The 25,134-nt window shown below is 41.8% G+C and overlaps 1 protein-coding gene across 6 annotated transcripts in view; it reads left to right on the top strand.

The window, feature by feature from the left end:
• The window catches only part of FOXP1 (forkhead box P1), a 590,013-nt gene that overhangs the window by 43,769 nt on the left and 521,110 nt on the right, over nucleotides 1-25,134 (top strand). The gene's annotated exons all lie outside the window — the stretch shown is intronic.

Raw genomic sequence — 25,134 nt, 5'->3', positions numbered from 1 at the left:
CAACTGCAGATGTGGCACACAGCCGTCTTAGAAGAGTCATGAACTGTGTCGTCTGCGCGGCTTAACAGCCAACATCTGTTGTAGCAGGCTGAAGGGAGAGGCAGGGAAATCATTTTCGGGAAGGCGTTCAAGTGCCTCAACTTAGCCTCTTCTTTGGCCTGTGCAGACAATTATTTTACACTAATTGCATCAAGATAGCAGCTATAAAAGCTCGGTTTGAAGCCCTCTCCTCCTCCACCCCTCGTGAAAGTCGAAGCTACAAAGGGTAGTCCTTTTCTTCCCCCTTTTTATTGTGGTTTGTGTCTTGTTCTCAAAAGCTTATTACGTTGGGTGCAAACAACAACAAAAATGCTATAAAAAGGCAAGAATCGTAATATGCCTAAGAGGTAAAAAGGCCTATGGTGTTGGTGTAACCAATGAAAATATTCCTGTAGGTACTGTAAAATTTATGCGCCATATGAAAAACATTAAGGGTGTTGTTTTTTCATGGAGGAAAATGTTCATCGTTGAGCCGTTTTGTAAATTATTTTAATGCTGCATTTCTGCTTAAACCTCATGATTTTGATATATAAACCAGTTTAATGTTTTCTGCACAGGCCCTGGCTTTTCTTAAATTTTATATATTGGAAAGCCCGTGTTTGTATTGGACCTTTTGGTTTGTTTTATATTGAAAATCCATCTTGCGTGGCCCCCTGCCATGTGGCTTAGGAATAGTTTGACACGAATCAAGCCTCAAGTGTTGACTTTTGAGTCCTAAAAACTAGGCAAGACTGTATTGATAAATATAGAGAAGTTTGGTGGTGGTCTTTTTTTTTTTTTTTTTTAAAGGAGTCATTTGGCGACAGTAAGAATAGCATCTCCACAGGATGGATTTTCTGATACAGTGGTCTGTTCTCAACTTTCATCCACTTGTAATAGAGGCAACATTGTGTTTCGTACCCAGATCTTACTTTCTTTTTTTTTCCTTCAAGGCTCTCAGAGTAAATTTTGGTTAATTACGCATTCCAGCATCTCTGATTCTCTTGAAAGATTTGTTTCCGTGACATTTTGCCGTATATGCTGTGCAGCTAGAGTGGCATGCTTCTCTCCTCACATTTCAAGTCTCTAGACTTTGTTCTGAAGAGCCAGATGGAAGTATGCAGATTGTTTTTATCTTTCGTCCTTCACACTGTAACCTGATCCCCAGCATATCTAGACATCTAGCAGAAAATTTACTATGTGAAAGCAAGGAAATGATTTAGAATATGGACCAGCCAGGGGAGAAGGGGCTCAAGATGCACTTTATCAAAGCAAATCTCCCCACCCACCCAATCCCCGCACCCATCTTTTCTTTTCTTGAGAAATGGTTTTCTGATCAGGGGCGCTTTTAAATGTGCCCAGATATACTTCTTCCCACTTACCCTGGGCTGAACATTGTAATTGACCAATGAGTTTGAAAAGCTTGTAAATATGTGTACAATGAAAGTTGACTACCTGATGATTGAAAGCTTAGAAGAAGAGTGAACTGGTAGAATCATAGACTTGGCAATGGCCTTGCAGATTAAGGCAGGGCAATTTACTAAGACGAGGGACATTTCCAAAGTTACATATCCGGTTTAAGACAGATCCAGAACTCAAACCCAGCATTCCCGCAATGGCCGCAGGAAACAACATAATCTCAGGCTTCATAATATGTGTGGTTTTAATGGCAAAACATTTGCGAGCTTTTTGTTACGTGTTTCATGTGCCTTGCTGGCCTAAAAAAGAGTAAGGACAGTTGTCTCCTTCTAAGCTTTGATTTCTGTTTGAAATCAAATTTGTAACTAGTATGAGGATATTCAACTTAGTAACTGTATCAAGGTATCAGATATTTGCTACACTTTTGAGTAAGTGTGTACAGTATGTGTTTATCTGTTTACATACCTTGCGTAATGTTCATAGTTTGGATTCACGCGACTTAGGTTTAAAAACTAGCTGTGGCCTTTGGGAGATGTGAAGCCTTGGGTAAGTTAACCTAACATCTCTGGGTCTCTGTTCTCTCTGGTCTATAACGGTGATAATAGTAGTACTTGCCTCAGAATCCTCCCAAGAAGTTAATGCAATTACGTACAAGAGACACTTAGCATGGTGTCAGCACAGCACACCATGTGAAAGTAGGCTTGTCCTTAGTGAAAGTTTATTATTTGAATTGATTATCCACTATTATAGTAGGGATAAATACCATATTTAGCCTTGAGTTTCAACTTTTCCTCCTACAGAGTAGATTGGTTCCTGCTTCTTGGCTTCCCTCTTTCTCCCCGCTCCTACCTCTTTTGCCCCTCTGGCACCCTCGGAAGCATTCTTTGTTTTACCTCTGGGTGTCATTATACATTGTTTACATCGTTGTCAAGAGGACCAGTGCTGTTTGCAAAATGCTCAGTGCTTCCTCCACTACTTACCCTGTTCTCATCCTTGTCTAGTGACATTTTCTTCAACTTCTTAGCAGGAAAAACTAAAGGAGAGCTTGTTCAGTGGCGGGGACTGGGGTGGGGCTGGTCCTCACCTAACTTGTTCTCTTGCCTGTGAATATGTTTTCTCATGATAGTCAGTAATATCTGCATTCCATACCATTAGAACCGATCTCTGCCTTGAAAAAACTAATTTTTAAAGGCATATTTATTGCCTAAAGTAAGAAATACAGAGTAAATACTTTCTATTAGTGTTAAGAACTTTATTCATTCAGGTGTTTCTTGAGTGCCTACTATGTGCTCGGTGTACAGGATGAGCAAGACAGACGCTGTGCCTGCCCACAAGGACCTTGGAGGCTGACACATTGTACCTCCTTGAAATCTAGCTGTGGTTTTACTTTTGTTTCTCTTCAGCTTTTGTCCTTGTTTCTTGCACACTCACCTATCACTTTCTACAATTTCAAGTTACAATTTATATTAATCAAAAGATTTCAAATAATTCCCTTTACTTTAGCATCAAAACTTACTTAGTAATACAGGCAGACATCAGAGATACTGCGGGTTTGGTTCCAGACCAGCACAGTAAAGTAACTAGTGCAATAAAACGAGCCTCACGAATATTTCAGTTTCCAAGTGCGTATAGAAGTTATGTTTACGCTATACTGTAGTCTAAGTGTGCTGTGGCATTATGTCTAAAAAAAATGTACATACCTTAATTTTAAAATACATTATTGCTAAAAAAAATGCTAACCGTCATGTGAGCCTTCAGTGAGTTATAATGTTTTTGTTGGTGGAGGGTCTTGACTCCACGTTGATGGCTGTTGACTGATCAGGGTGGTCGTTACTGAACGTTAGCATGGCTGTGGGAATTTCTTAAATAAGGCAGCGGTGAAGTTTGCAGCATTGATTTACTCTTCCTTTCAGTTGAACGTGAAGAGGCCATTGTTGGGTTATTAATTGGCCTCATTTCAATATTGTTGTGTCTCAGGGTGTAGGGAGGCCCGAGGAGAGGGAGAGAGTCAGCGAAACAGGGGGTCATTGGAGCGGTCAGAGCACACACAGCATTTATGGATTAAGTTCACTGTCTTATATGGGAGTGGTTTGTGGTGCCCCAAAACAGTTGCACTGGTAACATCAAAGGGCACTGACCGCAGATCGCCGTAATAAACATACTAATAATGAAAAAGTTTGAAATGTTGCGAAAATGAGCTAAATGCGGGACAGAGACATGAAGTGAGTAAACGCTGTTGGAAAAATGGCACTGATCAGCTTGCTCGATGCAGGGTTGCCACAGACCTTCAATTTGTAAAAGACACAATAAAGCGAAGCACAATAAAATGAGGTATGCCTGTATATTTAATTAACGAGGTGCAGAATTTATACTCTGAAACTACAAAACATTGTCGAAAGAAATTCAAGAAGACCTAAATAAATGGAAAGATATCCTGTGATCATAGACCGGAGGTCTTAATATTGTTATGATGGCAGTACTCCCCCCAGTTGTCTACACATTCAAAGCAATCCTTATGAAAGTCCTAGGTGTCTTCTTTTTGACAGAAATTAACAATTTGATCCTGAATGTCATATGGAAATGCAAGTTATCCAGAATAGCCATGTCCCCTTTGAAAAAGAACAAAGTTTGAAGACTTACACTTCCTATTTTTAAAACCTGTTACAAAGCTACACTAATCAAGAAAGTGTGGTACTAGGAATAAAGGTAGACATGTAGATCAGTGGAGTAGAATGGGGAGTCCAGAAATAAACCCTTACATTTATGTTCTTGATTTTCAACAAGGGTGCCAAACTAATTCAGTTGGGGGGAGGGGGGAAGAATAGTCTTTCCAACAGGTGGTGCAGGGTTAACAGGATATCTCTGTGCTGAAGAATGAAGGGGAACCCTTATATCACAGCATATGCATCAAAAACCTAAATGTAAGAGCTCAATATATAAAACTCTTAGAAGAAATCATAAGAGTGAATCTTTATGATCTTGGATTAGGCAGTATTTTCTTAGATATGACACCAGAGCACAAGCAACAAAAGAAAAAATAGATAAATTGGACTTGATCACAATTAAAAGCTCTTGTGCTTCAAAGGATACTATCAAGAATGTGAAAAGACAGCCCACAGAATGGGAGACAGTATTTGCAAATCATTTATCTGGTACACGTCTAGTATCCAGTATATATAAAGGACTCTTAAAACTCAGCACTAAAAAGACAACCCAATTAAGAAATGTGCAAAAAGATTCGTACAGACATTTCTCCAAAGAAGATAAACAAATGACCAACAAGCACATGAAAAGATGTTTAACATCATTAGTTACTAGGTAAATGAAAATCAAAATCAAAATCACAATGAGATACCACTTTGCACCCACTGGGATGGCTGTCATCAAAAAGACGGGCAATAACAAGTGTTGATGAAAATGTGGAGAAAATGAAATCCTTGTACATTGCTGGTGGGACTGTAAAATGGTTCAGCCGCTTTGGAAAACAGTTTGGAAGTTCCTCAAAAGGTTAAGCAGTTACCATCCGACCCAGCAATTCTACTCCTTGGTGTGTAACCACGAGAAATGAAATCATGCCTGTACAAAAATATGTACATCAGGGTTAATAGGAGAATTATTCATGATAGCCAAAAAAGTGGAAACAACCCAAATGTCCATGGACTGAAGAGCAGATAAACAAAATGTGCAATGGACATACGATGGAATAATATTGAGCCATAGAAAGGATTGAAGTACTGATACACGAAACAACATAGGGGAACGTTGAAACGTTATACTAACGGAAAAAAAGCCATGCAAAAAGTCACATATTGTAGAATTCCATTTACGTGAAATGTCCAGAATTGCCAAATCCATAGAGACGGAGAGCAGATGAGCGGTTGCTGGGGGCTCACGAGAAGGGGGAATGGGGAGTGACAGCTGAAGGCTACAGGGTTTCTTTTCGGGGTGTTAAGAATGTTCTAAATAGGTGCGGGGTTGGTTTCACAGCTCTGAATATACTAGAAACCATTCAGTCGCATCATTTAAAAGGGTGAATTTTATGGTATGGGAATTATATCTCAGTAAAAAGATTTCAGTATCTCACTGTCTGGATTTCCTTACTTATAACGTGAGGCACAGCTAACACTTATTGAATGCTTCCTATCAGCTGGTACAAGTGTCGGCAAATGTTTCTGTGAAGGGCCAGAGCGTAAATATTTCAGGCTTTGCCGACTGTACAGTCTCTCCACTCTCTAACTTCTGCCCTTGTAGTTTGAGAGTAGCTGTAGACGGTATATAAATGCATGAGCGTGTGGCTGTGTTCTGATAAAACTTTATTTACAGACGCTGCATGTCAATTTCGTGTGATTTTTCACACATCACTAAATATTATTATTTTAATTTTTCCCCACCACATAAGAATGTAAAAGTCATTCCTAGCTTGCAGGCTGTAGAAAGCACGTGGTCATAGGAATTTGGCCATTAGGCTGGTACTTGGCCGACCCCTGGGCTAAAAATGAGCTTTAAATGAGTTTCAGTAGCCTCATGAGGGAGGTATGATTCTTTTCCCTATTTCACAGATGAAGCAATTGAGAGTTTGAGGCTGCAGCAAGTCGCACAGGGCTGGGCCATGACCCCACTGGGTTCCAGAACCCATCCTCCTTAACTGCTGGGCACCGTCCTCCTGCCTGTGCCCTCCAGAGCAGTCATGCAGCCTAACCCTTTCTAGCTGTGCTGATCCCCTCCTGCTTCTCTGAGTGCCTTTGGTGCCTTCAGGTATCTTACATCCTCCAGTTACTCTGGTTTGGCCCCTTCCTTCCTTTTCTTCTAATGCTCTTTTCCATATTGCTGAGCCAGTACCCACATTGGGCCTTGGGAAAAATAAATCTGCCACCTTGCCTCCCTTTCAGACTTCCCTCGTGACTCACTTCTTCTGGGAAGGTGATGCCTCAGCTACCTTTCTTTTTTAAATTAATTTAATTTATTTATTTGGCTGCGTTGGGTCTTCGTTGCTATGCACGGGCTTTCTCCAGTTGTGGCGAGCGGGGGCTGCTCTTTGTTGTGGTGCGCAGGCTTCTCACTGTGGTGGCCTCTCTTGTTGCGGAGCATGGGCTCTATGTGCGCGGGCTTCAGTAGTTGTGGCACGCGAGCTCAGCGGTTATGGCTCGTGGGCTCTAGAGCGCAGGCTCAGTAGTTGTGGCGCACGGGCTCAGTTGCTCCACGGCATGTGGGATCCTCCCAGACCAGGGCTCGAACCCGTGTCCCCTGCATCGGCAGGCAGATTCTCAACCACTGTGCCACCAGGGAAGCCCCAAAGAGTCCTTTTGACTTCAGTACTGTTTCCATTCCAAGTCGTTTGGACTCTGTTCAAAGTATGAAAAATGAGAGTGTCTCCAAAGAAGTCTCTGCCAGTAGCCAGCCAGGGTGATGGTGGCGGTGGAGACGCTGATCGTCTCAGCAGTTGGGTAAGCGATGGTAAGGGTGGTGAATTACATTCTTTTGCAATTCCTCGGTTGCATCTGAATTATTCAGAGTCCAGAAACTTTCCTTCTTTGGCCTAAAATATTTTAAAAATAATACTTGGAAGGCTTATTTGGTTTTAAGGAACAGAGGGGAATGTGTTGGAATGATTTAGAGTTGTGTCATGGAATATATGGGAAAAATGGGGAACTGGGGACCTCAGGAAACAAGACATCTTTCTCTCCTTGTGTCACTCCTCTTGTGTCTCATTGTATCTCGGCTGTGTGTTTTCTTGCTCTCCCTGCAGACTGCCTTGACAGATAGTCTGCAAATGGCCCATTATGACTGCCCCCAAGGGTCACCCTCAGTTCCCGAGACTTGGAGGACGAGGATTCTGTCTTATTTATGTCTGTGTACTTAGCGTTCTTGCTAGGAGTCTTGGTGTTGCAGGTAGCTAGGAGACAAGCCAAGGGGAGAGGGAGGCATGGTGGTTATTGGAAAGATCCTGGAATCCCCCTGGGATGCTGTCTCTGCGAAGGGAGCAGAACCCGGAAGTAGAATTATCAGGAACATCTTCTTTTTTTCTCATCTCTGTTTCTCGCTGTGCATCTGCTTTGCTCTGTTCTCTCTGTAGACTCACTCATTGCTTCTCAGGCCACAACCTGCTGGCCCCAGTTTCTCAGTGAGCCTGTTATGTTCTTATCTAATGATACTGCACTTTACCTGAAGGTTAGGTTCTGAAGTCAGCACATCAGGTGAAAATTGCTTATGGTTAAAATTTCCTTTGGCAGTCCTGGAAATCACTGGTAAGTGAGGAGAGATGTTCGGAGTCTGTGGGGCATGTGGGAACAGAGAACCTGCTAAGGGAACATCAGCTTTTCAGCTTCTGTTGCTTCAAGGCATTTGCTCATAATTTGCACTATTAATAAACATGCTTTCTCTTCCCCCTGTTCCTCCTCCAAGCACCGGTAGTTGCCTTTGTATGAGTTAAGCTTGAACACAATGTGATTTCACTGTATCTTCGTCCAGGTTCACGGGGGAAGAATTTAATGCATCTGACTGGCCCAGCTTGGGCCATGTGTGTGTCCCTAACCCGTCAGCTCTGGCTCACAAGCGTCGGCTCCATTCAGGAAATATTCATACTTTTCACTTAGGTTTGCCAAAAAAAAAAAGATAAAAAAAAAGACATAGACTGCGTAATGGGAATGAGACAGATAAAACCACAACGTAGAAAAGTGACAGTTGGAGTCTGATCCCTGGCTCTGATGGGACTTTGAATACAGTATATTCCAGGGTGTATATCAGAATCCCTTATATACCATTGTTCAAATGGAGCTCCCCTGACCCCATCCCATACCTGCTGTATCTGCTTCTCTAGATATTGCACCTAGAATCTGCATTTTAAATTAAGCTCGCCAGATGGTGAATCTTGTCCACACCAAATTTTGAGAATTGCTGCCTTGAAGAGAAAGCTGTTGGGCTGTTTCAACTACCTTTAGAGTAAAGCATTGTAATCCTAGAGATAAATAATCATGTTCTTCTCATTTTAGAACACTTGGCCTTCACATGGCACTGAGGGTTAGGGCTTTTCTTCTATTCATTATGGGTTACAACTACTGTTTTGAGCAAGGTGAGTTTTAAATAAGAAAATTGGGGGTTCTGTGGTTTCTAGTATTTCTTGAATCTTTGGAGGATCCCTTCATATTAACTGAAGACTTCCATTATTCATTAAAAAAAAGAGTAAGACTGATATTAAAATTTATCTGGAAGGTGTTTTACATATCTTCCCAGCCCATGCTATTGTCTCCTAGAAAACAGCACACACACACAAAAATCATTCTGCAGAATGAAAGAGTTGGAAAGGGGGATGGATTTGAAAGTGCTCATAGAATGTACATACCTTTGGAACAAATCTTGCCCAGTTAACATTTGTGAAATATCGACACAATGTTGTATCTTTATTTCATATCATGAAAACTGAAAATATGTTTGTAGCAGTTGAGTTCTCACTGGCTGCTGTCAAAGTGTTTCTGAAAACGGGTATGGTAACCTTAACTTCTAGTAGATTCTAAACTCTTCTGGTTGTTACACAAGCAAAATGTATTGCCAGGGTCCTGTGCTTTGATTGGAATTGTTTAGCTATGACTCATTTCTGTTTCCTTCAAGGATGAAGAATGTACATCTCAGAACATCCCTCTCCCCTGAAAATTTATGCTTAGAAACACATAGTGGAATTATTGCTAGATACGTGGTTGGGATGGCTGGTGTCAACTTAGTTGTTGCTTAAGGCACTTTCTGTTCTCTCTCTGGGTGGAAGAGAAGGGCGGGGCAGGTGGGGAGCTGGGAGAAGTAGCTTCCCTTTATTTTTCCTGCCAAATTCAGTTTAAAAAAAAAAAAAGAAAGTGCCTCACCTTTTTCTTTTCTTTTTTTTTTTTTTCTTCATCCTCCCAGCACAGTGAGGTATGAATTGGGAGGAGATTCTGGCACCTTTGAGAGTTTTAATAAGCAAGTTATTTTTGTAGATGTACCTTTTTTTCTTTTTTTTTTTTTCTCTTTTTTTGGCGGTGACGCGCAGCATGCAGGATCTTAGTTCCCGGACCAGGGATCGAACCTGTGCCCCCTGCAGTGGAAGTGAGGAATCCTAACCACTGGACTGCTGGGGAATTCCTGTACATGTCCTTGTAGATTTCCTCCTTTCAAAACTCAGGCTGACACCAAATCAATTCCTTCAAAAAAATCATTCAGCTAGGACCTGTCTTGCCCACACTATTGGGTAAAAGAAAAAAAAAAGGATGCTAGGCAGCCAGTGAGCAGATTTGGTTGTGGGACCATCCACTGGCTGGTGTTTGCCTGGCGGCATTAATAGTTTCTTTACTGTGCCAGGAGGGAGTTGGGGAGGAGACTTTGCAGGAGAGGAAACAAAGACGGCTGCCTGTAAATTCTTTGGAATCCTGTAGCACCTGAGACTTCATAAAAGTAAAGAAATAAAAGGGAAGGTAGACTTGATCACATGGAAGTCATGTAAATGACTGTCTCTTTCTGTATAGTGTTCTGAAATCCCGGAGTACACAAAGTGCACAGTTGGGCTGTAAATTTCACGTGTCCTGCATTTACCTGCACAATCAGGTAGAGTCATAGAAAATACTGGGTCGTCTGTCCTCCTCCACACACGTCCATTCCCAGTCAAGCCCTTTCCATGTGGGGTCCAACTTGTTGGCTCATCCCAGATACCTGTGGCTTGGAATTGTCACCTTTACCTCTTCAGAACTGTAAATCATTTTCCTCCGAAATGATCGTGTTGGAGATAACCCTGCAGTTAGACAGGGAAGCAAAAGATTATGGAATGTCCTGAGAAAATTGTGTATAATTTATTCCCCTTTCTTTCCTAACAAGGCAGTGTCCCCTCCCTCCCTCCCCTGGCCTTCCTTCCTTCCTTCTTGTTTTGCTTCTTTGCCTCTTTCCTTCTTTCTTTCTCTTTCTTTCCCTCCCTCCCTCCCTTCCTTCCTTCCTTCTTTCCTTTTCTTTTTTCTTTTCTTTTTCCTTCCTTTCTTCCTCTGTCTCTCCCTCCCTCCCTCCCTCTCTCTCTCTCTCTCTCTCTCTCCTCTTTCCTTCTTTTTCTTTTTTCTTTTCTTTTTCCTTCCTTTCTTCCTCCCTCCCTCCCTCCCTTCCTTCCTTCTTTTTCTCTTCTCTTTTCTTTTTCCTTCCTTTCTTCCTCTCTTCCTCCCTCCTTTTTCTTTTTTCTTTTCTTTTCTTTTTCCTTCCTTTCTTCCTGTCTCTCCCTCCCTCCCTCCCTCTCTCTCCTCTTTCCTTCTTTTTCTTTTTTCTTTTCTTTTTCCTTCCTTTCTTCCTCTCTCCCTCCCTCCTTCCTTCCTTCTTTTTCTCTTCTCTTTTCTTTTTCCTTCCTTTCTTCCTCTCTCCCTCCCTCCCTTCTTTTTCTTTTTTCTTTTCTTTTTCCTTCCTTTCTTCCTCTGTCTCTCCCTCCCTCTCTCTCCTCTTTCCTTCTTTTTCTTTTTTCTTTTCTTTTTCCTTCCTTTCTTCCTCCCTCCCTCCCTTCCTTCCTTTTCTTTTTTCTTTTCTTTTTCCTTCCTTTCTTCCTCCTTCCCTCCCTACCTTCCTCTCTCTCTTTCCTATTCTCTTTCCCCACTTTCTCTTTTTGATTTTCTTTTCTTTTCCGCCTGTCTTTTTGGCCAAGTCATTCCTCAAGCAGAGCGCCCCTGTTTACACCAGGGCAGGCTGAAAATGTACTGCTCTGAGCACTTTTCCTGTTGAGGGTCCCACTTTCTTCCCCTCGGAACATGAGCGGTTCGCAGCTGGAGCTGGAACCAGGGAGGTTAGCCTAGTGGCTCCTTGCTGAGAGTGGCTGGCCGCGCAGCTGCTCGGGCCGGTGGTTAAGCAACAGGCCCTTCCCAGGTGACCTCGGGAAGTGATCGCTTTGTAAATCCCACCTCCGCAGAGTTCAAGAATTGAATCCTAAGCCTCGATTTGAACTGCTGTGTGTCTCCTGCTTTGCCTGAGCATTGCGTTGAGCTCTGGGCCCCGGAAGAAATGCTGTTTACTTATGTGTGTCTCTCCTCAGAGGTGGAGATAGTGGAACCAAAGAACAAAGGTTTTATTCACACCTGAACTCAAGAGTTAAATATAAGGAAATGAAGGACAAGTTTCAGCGGTGCTGTGTAAATTGCACGGTAGGAAAGTCTTGATTAAAAAGTTACCATCTGTTTTCATGTGTTCGCTGCAGGCCGGTTTGCGGACAGAATGGCAAAAGTAGGCTAAGTTATTAGCTCAGCCCTTTTTCCTTCTACCTTCCTGGATGGTGGGCCTTTCTTGAGTGTTTGATCCAGCCTTACATACAGCCTGGAACCACATGGCCCTGGGTTCAAATCCCAATCCTGTTAATGTACAGCAACTTTTAGCTGAATTACTTTATCTTAGTTTTTCTGTTGTAAAACTGGAATAATTGACACACCTGCTTTGTTTGGTTGTCATGATAGTTCAATGAGGTAATGCTTATTATAAAGGGCTTCTCACAGTGTGTGCAACGTAGTAAGTACTGATTTCGTGAGAAATTACCTCGTAAATAATGACCTCTGGTCTGTCAGCTCCCCTTCAGATAGGGAGTTTGATGAAGTTTTCCAGAGGGCAGAAGAGACTTGGGTAAGATAATATCCACATGCGTTCTTTCTTTCAATCTCGGATGTACTTTAAACCTAAATGTGAAGAGAGCATTGTTTTGGCTCATATGCACATGAAGTATTGACTCATACTAACAGGCTCTGGTAAATTAAGGATGAAAACTGTAATTTGATCATTAAAAGCTAAAAGTCACTTCAGCCTACAGCTCCAGTCGTTAGGCTGAGAGGGAGGAGGGCTCATTTTCCAACCTGTAGAGTCTGATGTTGGGAGGTTTGGTTTTTGGTTTCCTTCGTAGTAGTCACAGAAAAGCCTCCTGTATTAAAATGTAAGTTGTGTCTTATAATTACACGTGGGGCAAAGTTTCGCCTTATATGGCATTCTCTGTCAAAACCAGGAATGTCTCTTAGCTCAGCACTACTTAGTTACACATTTCACAATCACCATTTGTTGGAGATACTTAAGACTGGAAGACTGTCTTAGAAAACAGCTTGTAGAGAGCACTGCCTCGTCTGTCTGTCTTGTACACCTAAGCTCTCCACCTTCAGGCCAAAATTTTTTAAAATTCTGTGAAATTATCCATTCCTATTTCGTTGGGGTAAGCTATCATAAGTACCACACGCGTTTCTGTATGTCTGCTTACCCTATTCCTCTTCCTTTTTCTTATTCAGGTAGTCAACCCCCATATAATTTTGTTTGTCCAATTTAAGTGTTTCTTCAAATTGTATCCTCTCCATAAATCAGGGTAAATGAGTCTGAGTCACTAACTTCAAATTAATCTGTGACCTCTGTGTTCCCTGCCAATATTGGAATGGAATGCCAGCGGTCCACATACTTCTATATTGTGAATAATTTTTGAGGACATTAGAAGGTCAAACATTATTTATTATTTCTCTGGGTTTGCTTGATGGCAATCACAGCTGTGCAGAAGTCAGTCAAGTCTCTTGATAATTCTGTTTAGGTGGCATATAATTAGGCATTTAAAATTAGTTAAGTGTCTGTTTTGCTATGCGTTTCATGTTCTCTTCGGGAAAGCGTGTTTACCAGACGACTTTGGGGACATCTTTTACTTCAGCTTTTGCTTTTCCCCTGAGCTGAGAGTTTGAAAGTTAGGGAATTCTTTCTACTTGTATTACCTGTTTGTCAGCAATTTACCAGAGTTGTTTTTATTTAACACTGAACAAGTGCCAGGGGGTGTAAGCACACACATGTTTTTATAAAGAGAACAAAAAAGAAACCACAGCAGTGCCTCCATTGTTGGGGATCTGCATTTTTAGGTGTGCGAGAATTTATTTTTAAAAATCTGTGCACAAAGTCCTTTTTCTTTTTTTCTTTTTTTCTGGCATCTCAAGAGTCCTGAAAACACCGTGGTCTTTCTCTTTGAATGGTCCATACTTTGTATCATTTTGGCAGAAGTGCCATCGGCAAATTAAGAAAAGCTGGCACAGTGAGCCAGTGAGTATGGCAAGCTATAATTTAAAAGGAAACGAGTTTATTTGAAATCAAAGTGTAGGCAGTACAGGATGAACTGTTTAAAAGTCAGGGTAATTTTTGAGTCTTAAACAGCAGGCTTCCCTTGGCATCCCATGACGGATCTTTTGTCAAAGGCTGGACCTCACATAACACAAGCATATTTTTCTTTCTGTTTGTGTTTTCCCCCTGTTGCATGGATGGCCCTCTCATGAAAACAGAAATTATATTTAATTGTACTGTGGTAAGGCCCTTTCCTCGGTAGCCTCAAAGGAAAGAAGCAGAGTGGCCTGGATTCGGGTTACTCTCCATTACTTTCCTATTATTCATGGATGGGGTTGGACTTGAAGCCAGGTCTGTATAGAGCTTGAGCTCTTGTGCTTTGTTTATGGCTTTAGGCATAATCTGTGCTTCTGGGTGAGCGCATCTTGTTGAATCTCCAGCTTGGATATGGACGTTCAAGGTCTTCGTTGGTTAAGGACGTGATGAAGGTCACTCAGCTTAGGAGCAGATCATCAGAACAGGATTCTTTCCAATCTGCTGGGTGAGACCGAGCTTCTGGAAGGCAGGGACTGTGTCTTTATTTCCAGCCAGCAGGTTTTCCTAGTGATCCTGGAGGGAATCATTAGCCATTGTTAATATAATAAATCTTTACTTGTGGAAAGGTGTCCAGGGACTTCCCTGGTAGAGCAGTGGTTAAGAATCCGCCTGCCAATGCAGGGGACACAGGTTCGATCCCTGGTCCAGGAAGATCCCACATGCTGCAGAGCAACTAAGCCCGTGCACCACAACTCTGAGCCTGCACTCTAGAGCCCGTGAGCCACAACTGCTGAGCCCGCGTGCTACAACTACTGAAGCCCGTGTGCCCTAGAGCCCATGCTCCGCAGCAGGAGAAGCCACCACAATGAGAAGCCAGTGCACCGCAGCAAAGAGTAGCCCCCCTGCTTGCCACAACTAGAGAAAGCCTGCGTGCAAAAACGAAGACCCAACGCAGACATACATACATACATACAAAAGCCTGTGTGCAGCCACAAAGACCCAACGCAGACATACATACATACATACATACATACAAAAGCCCGCGTGCAGCCACAAAGACCCAACGCAGACATACATACGTACATACATACAAAAGCCTGTGTGCAGCCACAAAGACCCAACGCAGACATACATACATACGTACAAAAGCCTGTGTGCAGCCACAAAGACCCAACGCAGACATACATACATACGTACAAAAGCCTGTGTGCAGCCACAAAGACCCAACGCAGACATACATACATACATACATACATACAAAAGCCCACGTGCAGCCACAAAGACCCAACGCAGACATACATACGTACATACATACAAAAGCCTGTGTGCAGCCACAAAGACCCAACGCAGACATACATACATACGTACAAAAGCCTGTGTGCAGCCACAAAGACCCAACGCAGACATACATACATACATACATACAAAAGCCTGTGTGCAGCCACAAAGACCCAACGCAGACATACATACATACATACATACATACAAAAGCCCGCGTGCAGCCACAAAGACCCAACGCAGACATACATATGTACATACGATACATACATAAATTTTTAAAAAAATTGTGCAGCAGTCATAAATTGCCTGTTACTCTTCCGTTGGGCTTCCCTGGTGTGAAACTGGGATTTTTTTTACTGCATGAGTGTGCCCTAAGAGCTGAAAGCCTGCCTTTGCTCTTGTCAGGCCCTGGCCCCTGTCTGCGTCACCTAGAAAAAGAGGTGCCTTTAAAAAAAATGGAACCTATATTTCTTCTGCTCATCTGGTCTTGCAGACCTGCCTTCCCCCAGAGGGGAACTCTTCTGATTCACACAAATGCATGGGTGGGGTGACTGAGGCATAGGGGTGAGGCTGTATGTGACCACGGTACCACATTCAGGGTTTTTAAATAAATATTGATGAAAATATAAGACCCTAAAATGACTCATTTGTTTCTTAGAGCCCCATTTCTGCTTTGGATGGAATTCCCTTACTGTATTAATTTCTCCCCAAGTTTATTCCTTATGGGCCTCTATATGACATGTAATTTGTATTTAGACTGTTAATAACTGTACATTTCAGCAGGGGTCATTTGTATCTCTTGACCTAGGTTTCAAGATTTCCCTGGCAGAGAACGTCCACCTTGTCAGCTGAGGGACAGATTTGGGCCTAAACTCTGGATTCTTACTTCGTGTGCATATTTATGGGATCTATATGACCCAGAAGGAAAGGGCTGGCCCTGTACTTCTTAGCTCGTCATGTGTCACTGTCACCCTACATTTGGTCCTTATGTTGACTGACATCAAATACCACCAGTACTCTCACTGTTTAAAGTGATATCAGTAGTTTCTTTTAGTACCTGATTTTTTTTTTTATTGAGGTATAGTTCATTTACAATGTTGTTAGTTTTGAGTGTACAACAGAGTGATTCACTTATACATATGTATATATATTCTTTTTCACATTCTTTCCCGTTATAGGTTATTACAAGATATTGAATATAGTTCCCTGTGCTATACAGTAGGTCCTTGTTGTTTTTATCTGTTTTATATAGAGTAGTATGTATCTCTTAATCCCAAACTCCTAATATGATTTCCTAGGACCACAGATCCAGTTGATTTAGAACAAGGACCTAAAATCTTTATATAATTTTTAAAGTTCCCTCCATCATTGGCGGGTTTGTTTGTTTTTCTGACATTAGCGAAAATTAAGATTTTTCTTAAAATAGGTTATCCATGTTTCATAGCGGCTGATATCCTCTGTTCCTGTCTCTAGCCATGGCAGAATAAGGTGTTTCATTCAACATTGATATTTCCTTTTATTCCTAAAGCTATTTTTTTTTCCGCCCCAGTTTTGGTGAAATTATGTATCACTTGTGATAATTCATTTTAAAAATTCCTGAGCTGTGTGGCGCACTTTCATGAAAATTCATTTAGATAAAATTAGATATTATTGTTTAATGAGGTGGCATTTCAATTTAGACCTTGCATCAGGCATATACCAAGAGTTTTTTATGGAAGAATTAGGTTCATTTGAGTAATAAAGGCTGAATCATGGGGGCTTTAATTCTTAATCGCTGTGAGGATTGTTATCCGTGGGATGTGAGCTGTCTTAGTAGTATTCAATCAAGTGTCCACTTAGCCATGACTGGAAGTAATTGCTCCCAAGTGGGCCGCATGGTGACCTGTTAATACTCGCTCTGACCTTGTGACCTTGTCTGCCCCATTGTTTAGGATTTTATAGCAGGCGAGTCTGCATTTCTCTGGGGTCAAGTAGATATCTTGAGGTCAAACATTTTCTGATTACCGCCTCATCCACACTGTAAGTCAGCCAGAAGCTGTTGGCGTTGCTAATAGTCATTGCTTTGTAGAGGGACATGAACAGTTTGAAAATTGTCTTCCCAGCCTGCATGTAAACAGTTTAATATTTTACGGAAAGAAGTTCATCTTGTAAATTAGGTATGAATAATACATTTGTAATTACTCTTTGTGTCTTTAAACACTTGTGTCTTAATTGGCTTGCTTTTTTTTTTTTTTTTTTAAATGTATTTGCATTTGCCAGCAAGTTAAAATTAACTCCTGTTAGACACACAGTGAAGTTAGGACAGAGCACACCAGGCCTCTCTGGTCCCGCCAAGGTGTAAAATTTGATGGAGTTTTTCATGCACCTGGAAGGTCACTCATTCTCTCTTTAAAACATTTGTTTCTGGCTGGACAGCGAGTTGAAATTGTTTCCTGTTTTGGGTTTTTTTTTTTTTTTTCTGTTTGTCGTGTTTCTGTCCACAGTGTTATTTTGTGTTGCTGTTTGTTGATCAGCAACATAATTAATTTTTTCCCCAAAAGTTACATGGACACATTCTTCCATATCTATGATGAGTTAAGGAATCCAAGCTAGCTACACGTCTCTCAGCCTTGTGGGTTTTCCTTGCTGCTGTGTCCGCTCTCCGAGTTGGCAGAATTATTAAATAGGGTAGGGGTGAGGGAAGGAATTAAGCGTGAAAGGTGATCTAGTCCAGCTTGACTCACAATTCAGTCATATCTGAGTCATTTCAGGTCCTGCTATCACTGAACCCATACCTTTAGCCCTTTATCTTGATCTTGAATCATTCACTCCATAGAATTTCTACGAATGTTTACGTGGAAAAGTACAACTAGAAAAGACAAAAACAAAACAAAGGAGAACATATAATTAGAAAAGTTGGCAAGTCATGAATTTAGAATGTCACCTAAGGTGACTTTTTTTTTTAATATCTGTATTGGAGTATAATTGCTTTACAATGTTGTGTTAGCTTCTGCTGTACAACAAAGTGAGCCAGCTATACGTATACATATATCCCCATATCCCCTCCCTCTTGAGCCTCCCTTCCACCCTCCCTATCCCACCCCTCTAGGTGGTCACAAAGCACGGAGCTGATCTCCCTGTACTATGAGGCTGCTTCCCACTAGCTACCTATTTTACATTTGGTAGTGTGTATATGTCAATGCTACTCTCTCACTTGGTCCCAGCTTCGTCCCACCGTCTGCGTCAAGTCCATTCTCTACATCTGCATCTTTATTGCTGTCCTGCCCCTAGGTTCAACAGAACCATTTTTCTTTTTAAGATTCCACATATATGTGTTAGCACATGGTATTTGTTTTTCTCTTTCTGACTTACTTCACTCTGTATGACAGACTCTAGGTCCATCCACCTCACTACAAATAACTCAATTTCATTTATTTTTATGGCTGAGTAATATTCCATTGTATATATGTGCCACATCTTCTTTATCCATTCATCTGTTGATGGACACTTAGGTTGCTTCCATGTCCTGGCTATTGTAAATAGTGCTGCAGTGAACATTGTGGTGCGTGTCTCTTTTTGAATTATGGTTTTCCCAGGGTATATGCCCAGTAGTGGCATTGCTGGGTCATATGGTAGGTCTATTTTTAGTTTTTTGAGGAACCTGCATACTGTTCTCCATAGTGGCTGTATCAATTTACATTCCCACCAACAATGCAAGAGGGTTCCCTTTTCTCCACACCCTCTCCAGCATTTATTGCTTCTAGATTTTTTGACGATGGCCATTCTGACCAGTGTGAGGTGATACCTCATTGTGGTTTTGGTTTGCATTTCTCTAATGATTAGTGATGTTGAGCACATTTTCATGTGTTTGTTGGTAATATGTATGTCTACTTTGGATTAAATGCCCCAACCAAAAGACAGAGACTGGCTGAATGGATACAAAAACAAGACCTGTATATATGCTGTCTACAAGAGACCCACTTCAGACCTAGGGACACATGCAGACTGAAAGTGAGGGGATGGAAAAGATAATCCATGCAAATGGAAATCAGAAGAAAGCTGGAGTAGCAATATTCATATCAGACAAAATAGACTTTAAAATAAAGACAATTACAAGAGACAAGGAAGAACACTACATAATGATCAAGGGATCAATCCAAGAGGAAGATATAACAGTTATATATATATATATGCACCCAACATAGGAGCACCTCAATACATAAGGCAAATACTAACAGCCATAAAAGGGGAAATCGACAGTAACATAATCATAGTAGGCAACTTTAACACTCCACTTTCACCAATGGACAGATCATCCAGACAGAAAATTAATAAGAAAACACAAACTTTAAATGACACATTAGACCAGATGGACTTAATTGATATTTATAGGATGTTCCATCCAAAAACAACAGAATACACTTCTCAAGTGCACATGGAACATTCTCCAGGATAGATCACATCTTGGGTCACAAATCAAGCCTCGGTAAATTTAAGAAAGTTGAAATTGTATCAAGCATCTTTTTCCGACCACAACTCTGTGAGACTAGATATCAATTACAGGAAGAAAACTAAAAAATACAAAGACATGGAGCCAAAACGATACGCTACTAAACAACCAAGAGATCACTGAAGAAATCAAAGAGGAAATCAAAAAATACCCAGAAACAAATGACAGTGAAAATATGATGACCCAAAACCTATGAGATGCAGCAAAAGCAGTTCTAAGAGGGAGGTTTATAGCACTACAATCCTACCTCAAAAAACAAGAAAAATCTTAAACAACCTAACCTTTCACCTAAAGCAATTAGAGAAAGAAGAACAAAAAACCCCCAAAGTTAGCAGAAGGAAAGAAATCATAAAGATCAGATCAGAAATAAATGAAAAAGAAATGAAGGAAACAATAGCAAAGATCAAGAAAACTAAAAGCTGGTTCTTTGAGAAGATAAACAAAGTTGATAAACCATTAACCAGACTCATCAGGAAAAAAAGGGAGAAGACTCAAATCAACAGAATTAGAAATGAAAAAGAAGTAACAACTGACACTGCAGAAATACAAAGGATCATGAAAGATTACTACAAGCAACTGTATGCCAATTAACTGGACAACCTGGAAGAAATGGACAAATTCTTAGAAAAGTACAACCTTCCAAGGCTAAACCAGGAAGAAATAGAAAATATGATCAGACCAATTACCAACACTGAAATTGAAGCTGTGGTAAAAATCTTCCAACAAACAAAAGCCCAGGGCCAGATTGCTTTACAGGCGAATTCTCTCAAACATTTAGAGAAGAGCTAACACCTATCCTTCTCAACCTCTTGCAAAATATAGCAGAGGAAGGAACACTCCCAAACTCATTCTACGAGGCCACCATCACCCTGATACCAAAACCAGACAAAGATACTACAAAAAAAGAAAATTACAGACCAGTGTCACTGATGAATATAGATGCAAAAATCCTCAACAAAATACTAGCAAACAGAATCCACCAGCACGTTAAAAGGATCATACACCATGATCAAGTGGGGTTTATCCGAGGAATGCAAGGATTCTTCAGTATACGCAAATCAATCAATGTGATAAACCATATTAACAAACTGAAGGAGAAAAACCCTATGATCATCTCAATAGGTGCATAAGGTGACTCTGGATGTCACTCCAAAATAATTTACTCATCTTAAGAAGAACGATTATGTGACTCTTCCTACTGTTTTGAATGTATTATTGAAAATAATTTATTGGCATTGTGGCTGCTGCTTATTAATCTCAAGTTAAAATATTTATATAGCTTGGCTTAAGAGAGAGGTCTTTAATTGCTAAAATTTTAGAACTATTGTTTCTCTTAAAGTTAGGTAAATTGCTTCTCTCTGCATTGCAGTTATCTGTGCTTTTGTGTTTAAACTTTCTTTTTGGGCCAGTTTGTGAATTAAAGCCATTATCATTAAACACCAGACAGATAGGATGGCTCCTTTGTCTAAAAATTTGTACCTTCCTTGGCTTAATATGAAAAAATTGATTTTGCTAGTGTGGAAAAGGTTAGTAAACTCTTAAAGGTATGTGTACGCAGGCCTGTGTGAATGTACCAAGAGGCAGTTCCCAAACTATGTGCTGAGGTACCCTGGGCTGCAAGCTCTTAAGGGCTGCTGAAGGGGAATACAGTAGAACGCAGCATCTGTTGGACATGGTGCAAGCTCCTAGGTTATTCCCAGTTTCATTGTTAGATTTTGTTATATTCCCATTGATAGTGTGTATTTTAGCATAGCTGAGTTTTTGGCAGTTGCTGTGATAAAAGGCAATGTACCATTTGGAAAACCAACATGGAACAGAAAACAAGGGTAGCCGTGTCCAATCTCATTTCAAGGTGTGGGAAACTGTGCACTCTGCAACAGGCACATATGCCCTATTAGTAAGTACTGTATTGTTTAAGAATGAAATAAAAATACTTTTCCTTTCAATTTATTTTTTCCCCAAAGAGGTACTAAGTTGTTAGGTCTAATAATAGTTGCTTGGACCTAACTACTTAATAAATGGAATTGTTAGGCATTTCTTTGCCCTGGGCTAGGGAGGTGGGGAGAGGAGGAATGCCATGAAAAAATTTCTAAAACACTAAGAGTGCCATAAAGTCAGAACATTTGAGAACTTCTGCCATTGACACAAGAAGTATATCTGTATTAAAAAGAAAAGGTAGTCATGGTAGGCAATTTGGAAAAGGTAAATTAGCTAAATGGAGAAAATAAAAACCGGCCTTGACACTGCTACTCAGAGATATACATTCTTAAAATTTTGGTGAAAAAAAAATTTTTTTTGGCCTACAAGTATCAGAACCCAGAACCAGCTATTTGTAGAAAAAAGAATATTTATTTTAAGAATAAAAAGGTATTCCATGGAATCCAAATGAGTACCAAGATCTAGACTTGCTTGTCCACTGTAATTCCTCTAGTCTTATTTTATTTCTTCCTGCAAATATTAATTATTTTATATTCTTAAATGAAACTTGTTTTTGGCAGGAAATGGAATCCAGTTTGGAACTGTCTCCTGAGTTCCTCTCTCACACCTACTCAGCTCACAGCGCCCAGACCTCAGCTTTTCTTGGTCTCTCCTCCCTATGCCCCACACCACTGCAGCCGGGCGTTGTCTTAGTAGAAATACCCACGGTGGATGCTCTCTGTCTCCTTCACTGTCAGCTCTGGTCTTCATCAGTCAAGGCAGAGGATGAAGGATGCTGGTCGTTCTCCTCGTTACATCCCTTCTTTGCCTGTTGGGGAACAGGAAGGGGCGTGGTCAGCAGTGGAATCATCCCATAGGGGTTGGCACAAGTGTAGCTGTTGGTGTGGCATGGCGGCCCTCCTGAAGTCATTGCTTAAAGGATCACCTCTTCTCTCTTCCCCCCCTGCATTCCCACTTTTCCATCCTTCTTCAGCTCAAACAACAGAAATGTCCTGTCTCACAGTCCTGGAGGCCAAAAGACTGGCTTGGTGTTGGCTGGGTTGGTGCCTTCTAAGGGCTGTGAAGGAGATTCTGTTTGATGCCGCCTCATGTGGCTTCTGGTGGTTTGCTGGCAATCATTGGCATTCCTTGGCTTGTAGAAGCATCACCATGATGTCCTCCTTCATCTTCACATGGTGTCCCCTCTGAGGATGCCAGTGCTATTGGACTAGGGGCCCCCTCCATTCCAGTATGACCTCATCTTGGCTAATTACATCTGCAGTGAGCCCTGTTGCCACGTAAGGTCACATTCTGACCCACCTTCTCTTTCTGCTTAGCCCATTTAGTTGAATTTGGGAAAATTAAACATGCAAACGCTGTGACTGCTCAGAATACTATGGAGAAGAATGCAAAACCCATGGGAATTTGAAAGGAAAACTATGCCAGCGTCTCTCTTGATTTTACTGAAGGCCCCATCCTGCATGCGACCGCCACATCCTCCCTTTGTGCAAATGTCAGACACATGTGTATAGTAGATGGGCCTGAGTCACGGGGGTTGTATTTCTTTCTTTCCATGTGACATCATTGCATAGTATTTTGATGAATTTATACCAGGACACAGGAGGATTGACAGGGGGTGGCATTGGCCCAGAAAGATCCTGGATCATGGTAGGAGTCGTCAGGCTCGCTAGTGCCACCTGCTGTCTTCGAGACACTTTATGTAAATTGTATTTAACCTTGACAACCGATCTGGGCCATGGCCAGTGCCTTCTCCATCTTGGGGATGAGGGTGCTGAGGCTCAGGAAGGTCAGTTCCATTGCTCAGGGTCACGTAGCCAATTCAGGATTGAAACTCAAGCCTTTCAGAATCCAGAACCTGTTTTCTTTCTGTCCCTCTGTCTCTAACTTATTAAGTACCCCCAATTTCCTAGCCTCTCTTGGAAAACACCATCACAGGAAAAGCAGTCTGGTGGTATTTCCTGTCTTTCGGGTCTGTTCGTCTCTCTTTAAACAGAGTAGAGTTTAGCCTGAGAAATATGAATATTACGAAAAAAGAAGTTTCTCTGGATTGGATGTGCCAGCATGGACAGATGAGCCTGGGCACCTTTGCCCCCGTCGTTGGACAGCTGCCCGCCGGGAGCTCAGCGTTTCTGGTGCCAGTGTCTCTCTCGGAATTCTTGCCAGGCCCAAGGGTTGGCTTTTGCAATTGCTGGTGCGTGGTGTTTGGGATGTTTGTGGGTGGTGGTTTTTTATTTGGGTTTTGTTATCTGCCCTTTGTAGTAGTAGCTCTGGCATCATCTCTTGCTGCTCAGGTGTTCTGTGGCTTTCAAGCAAAGAGACTTGAAACTGTACCATGTCAGAGGGCTTTATGAGAAGTTTGGAGTCTTGGAGCCAAGGCCGAGCTTTTAGGGGCCATGGGTGACATGTTAAAATAGCCCCTGGGCCTTCGTGTGTGCGGTTCCCTCTGCCTAGAAGGGGGGCTGCAAACTTGGCAGTCGACAGGGGCCAGCAGACAGGTGAAATGGCTCCATTGGGGTGTTCAGCCTCTCACCCCTTTGTTCTCTAAGAAAAATATTAGTTGGATTAGAGTGGCCAGATCTCTTTTCCTTGTATCTTCCAAAGAAACTAGGTAACTTAAATAAACAGTGTTTACTCTTGATTATTAAAAGTTGGAATCTGAATAAAAGTAGAGCTGATCTAGTCTGCCCAAAGCAAACACATCTTTGGACCCACTTGGGCTCTCAGGTCATTGATTCACACTTTCGGGCTCCCTGGCTCCCAACCACCTTCTTCTTTTCGCTTCAGATGACAGTTTCAGGGAAGTAACCTTCCCTGATATTCTCTGTCCGTGCCCTTCAGTTTAAATTAGGAGCCTTACTGTGCTGTTGCCCACCCCTACCCACCCTGACCTAGCATTTATTTCCCTGTATTTTAATTGTACTTGTGCTTCTCTGTCATTCCCCCGGACTGTGGCTCCTTCCTCACGATGTCCACTGTGTTGGCCCAGAGTGGATGCACGCGTGGACGCTGAATGATCACCGAGCCGTCATTGGTGCAAGTCGGGGGGTGGGGGCAGGGTGGGAAATGGTCCTCATTTCTCCCCTGGTGTGTTTCTCTTTCTGTTCTCATTTGCATGCGTTCTGCTTGGTGTGGGTGGCAGAGTCAGGTCACCTCTTTGCTCTCAGATGGCAGCTGTCATTGTTGATTATGCCTCGCGACTTTACCTGAGTTGCTTTAGAGAAAAAAATAGTAAATGTCATAGAAATTTCAATTGACTTGTCAGTGCCAACCTGTTTTGGTTCCTACAGGCTAAGTAGAGACCCAAGACCGACAGGTTTCTGATACGTACTGTTCTCAGCATTTTGGGGCTGCCGGGCTTACTCATCCCTGTGCTAGAACATTTTAGACTTGAAGCCGTTTTGTCAAGGGCAGTCTCCTGCTGACATTTTTAAGCCACATGGAATGGTATTTTGTGGCCGTTCTGGGAAATGTCGGGGGAAGGCCCCCTTATATCCTTGTAAAGATGTCCTCAAATCTAACCTTGGTGACAGACAGGGACGATTTCTGATGAGCCACCAGGAGGTTTGCCCCTGATATAATCCTGCAAGGATTCCTGTGGAGTTACATAAGATGGGCTTTCCCTCCTATTTGGAATGAGAACATTTAAAGGGGTCAGCCAGCTTCATGCTGGGAAGTCAGTCTGCACATACACTAAGAAATGGATATATGTTTTTCAAAAATGTGAACGCTTTTCCGTCATTGAAAAGGAATGTAAAACGATCTATTTTTCAAAAAGGTGTAGAAATTGATGAGTCAAACAGAAGTCTATGAGTGGTTCTTTTATGGGTTAGCAGAGAATATGTTCTGTGTTTCAGACACTCGTAGTAAGATGAAGAAATGTCCCAAGATGACTGGGGAGACGTATGAAGTTA

This window comes from Eubalaena glacialis, chromosome 7 (genome assembly GCF_028564815.1).
Source record: "Eubalaena glacialis isolate mEubGla1 chromosome 7, mEubGla1.1.hap2.+ XY, whole genome shotgun sequence".
Taxonomy (NCBI): Eukaryota; Metazoa; Chordata; class Mammalia; order Artiodactyla; family Balaenidae; genus Eubalaena; species Eubalaena glacialis.
Note: the sequence above shows the minus strand (reverse complement) of the source record. Positions and strands in the feature narration are given on the sequence as shown.